The 3,169-nt window shown below is 41.8% G+C and overlaps 1 long non-coding RNA gene across 1 annotated transcript; it reads right to left on the bottom strand.

Moving 5' to 3' along the window:
* Positions 1 to 399: 399 nt before the first annotated feature.
* On the bottom strand, positions 400 to 1,522 carry LOC135475500 (uncharacterized). The gene is made up of 3 exons (XR_010445053.1): positions 1,398 to 1,522; positions 926 to 1,033; positions 400 to 523 (listed from the first exon to the last, which is right to left on the bottom strand). It is a non-coding gene; the product is annotated as an uncharacterized LOC135475500 (long non-coding RNA).
* Between the last annotated feature and the right edge of the window lie 1,647 nt (positions 1,523 to 3,169).

Below are 3,169 nucleotides of genomic sequence, written 5' to 3'. Positions count from 1 at the left end.
ATAGTGTCAGAGGGTCTAGGTGTTTCTGGGAAATATGGCTTGCGCGGGGTCGTCTTGGCGGGAAAACCTTGAGTTGACACCAGAATTGTCTTTTGCACTGGTGAAGTCGTCAGCACGGTAGTTGGCGCTGTCGCTATCGCAACAGGAGTTGTTGTAGTGGTTGTTGGCAGTGTTGTTGTAGTTGTAGTTGTTGGTGTAGTGGTTGGGGGCAGTGTTGTTGTAGTTGTTGTTGTGGTAGTAGTCGGAGCGAGACTTGTTGTAGTGGTAGTTGTTGTCGTGGTAGTTGTTGTTGTGGTGGTAGGTGGAATTGTTGTTGTTGTGGTTGTTGGTGGCGGTGTTGTGGTTGTCGTAGTTGTAGTAGACCTAGTAGTAGTTGGTGGTGGGGTTGTTGTCGTCGTCGTCGTTGTTGTTGTCGTCGTTGGTGTTGGTGTTGTTGTAGTGGTTGTCGAGGTTGTAGTAGGAATTGGTGTTGTTGTTACTGCTCTTGTCGTTGTTGTGTCACTTAGAGTGGCGTTGGCGAAACCTGTGAATAAATCATATTGCAGCCTTTACAAAGTAACTAGGGAGCCATATTAGCAAATATTCATTGCAGACCTAGATACATTATATGTATACAAAATAATGATATTGCCATATGTGTTCCTTTCAAGACGCTCATGATTTCAGCCCTAAGGATGAGCAAACAGGTCAAGTAATGGTTGGTTTACAGTTTGTATAATGTGACTTACTGAGACACAATTTGGTGTGTTCGAGCTGGCTTGCCATTGAGACATCAGTATGAAATAAGATGGTCTGGCCTGCTACATGGAGACACAGCTTCGTGGAATGATCCAAAGATGTAGTATTAAAAGCCACATTGAAACTCCCAAGGAAGAAACACGCTTCAAATGGTTATAGAGGAAATCAAGAGCCGTGGTATACTTACTGACTTGACATAAGTACTGCATCCACCTACTGCAGCTCTGCCAATTGTAGGTCGACTTTGTCTGCAAAGCTAAACAAATCCCATTTGGCGATGGTCGAAAGGTTGTATCTGTTGAAAAGAATAATGATACAGCATTATCATATCAGTCATAAATTCGGTCTATTAGACTAAAAATACGGCAACAAAATAATAATGTAGTCTACTTCTTTTGAATTGTCGCCTGTATTCAGTTATTCGTAAAATCACTCATGGTCACTACCGATTCAACATTGTCTTTCGTCAGTGACAGTTAACACCACAAGCTCTACACACCGGTGTTGGATGTCCATTATATTTCAGAGACAATGGTAGAATACCCTAATTCATAATGTTAAACCTCATAAGCTTGTTTTCGAAACCAAGGTTCCATTTATTCCAAAAGAAGTGAGAAGTACCATCATTTTACCGATTGCCTTTTCCGCTCTCTACTTACCTGACGCCCAGTATCTCGTCCTTCGCGATAAGCCAATCCAGTATCTGCTCATGTTCGGTATTATATTACTGACGGAAGCGAATGTTCCTCTATCGGAGAGTTGAGCCAAGACACCTCCAGTATTCCTACAGGCAGTGTCCGCATCAAACCAAGACCTCTTTTTCGTGGAAAGAGTGTATAACGTAACATATGAAGAGGCCCCACCACTGCTGCCTTGGATGGCTGTTCCTGTTGGGAAACAAACGATCACATTCGAGAAATGAGAAACATGGAACAATTCGGTTATTACTGGTTTTATATTATGAAAACTACATTTAGACAGTTATTAAGATACCATATTGTAGAATCGTAAAGATGACATATATGTACCTATTACTGTGTAAGGGGATATGCAATGAAATTAGGCGTCAGAAGACACATTTGTACACGAGCCATTAACCGAAATGGGTTCCGAGATCACCAACGATCATTAATGTCACATTCATTATACGCTTACAAAATGAACCCGACGGAATAGCTGTACATTCATCGGAATGAACTAAGGTACATGTACCAATCGGTACACTGAAATGTTGTAAAATAATTCATGATGTGACATCGTACATGAGAGATGGTGTACTTGTATACGTACTGTGTTCACAGATATAACTGAGCAGTCTCTCGCAGTAGTCCAGGTACCAGGCCGTGTGGTTCTCCGGCCGTCCGGACTTCTCGATGGTGGCGCAGTCCAGATCCGGAGTGGAGCCCAGGGTGATGGCAGGCTGCCCGTGATGCCACCGGACAAATGATGAAGCTAAAGACAAAACAGTTTGCCAATTCAAACGCTATAATTTGGATTTAACACCTTCAGGTTGTCAAAGATTCAGTTGCAAGCCAGTATATAGCAGTTATTTGTTCTTCAGTGTGACGTCACGCTTTAACGAAACCGTCTACGTGCAGGAGCAAGAGATATAGAGTTAAAAATATCTGGGACTAGTTCTTTTATCTATACATAATTTTTATGCTGCTGTTTAATACATATTAGTGTAACTGGAAACAGAGGCTTCATATAGCTTTCATAATATGTAATGAAGTAAGAAGGTGGAAAAGCTTCTCACCAGCCACGTCATACACCCTGTAATCTTCAGTCATAAAGCCTGGCTGAGGGTTACAGAAAGCTTCAGCCACTCTCACCCACACACTAAAGTCAAACGCCGGTTGACAGTAACAACGATTACCCTGTGAATGCAGGTAAGAAAAGAAAGACGTTCAGTTTAAGGTATAAGCATAATCTCCTATATGAAACCTGCAAGACATAGGACTAGCTCTGGAATCCTTTATGTATGTATATATGTTTGACCTTTGCTCCGTATGGGGCGAACGATGGCAAACTATTCACAGACAGTATTAAATATGTCAACCTTGTGAATTACGACCGGAAGAAACACTTAACGGCTCATTTACTTGATGACAAATGTCCTAACAAACGATGTTTTAGATAAAAAATGGGTGCAGTGTTGAGTTACAGACACATTGTCTTACCCGTAAAAGAGCATATCTCATGTTGACAGACTGACACTGCGAAATGCAGATATCTGCGGAGTTGTAACCATCATTCCACCACAAACGTCCCCCAGACACCGGCGAGTTGGTCGAAAAACATCCCAAATAATCCAAACTGATGTAGGTTTGATCTGAAACGAGGTATTTACGTTTAAGCATATATCGCTGTCGGAAAAGTAAGACAGGAAAATGTGTTCTTGGACAAGATCTATATGGGGCGTAAGTGACTA

The sequence above is a fragment of the Liolophura sinensis genome, chromosome 1 (genome assembly GCF_032854445.1).
Source record: "Liolophura sinensis isolate JHLJ2023 chromosome 1, CUHK_Ljap_v2, whole genome shotgun sequence".
In the NCBI taxonomy this organism is placed as follows: domain Eukaryota; kingdom Metazoa; phylum Mollusca; class Polyplacophora; order Chitonida; family Chitonidae; genus Liolophura; species Liolophura sinensis.
This window is presented reverse-complemented; position numbering and strand designations above follow the sequence as displayed.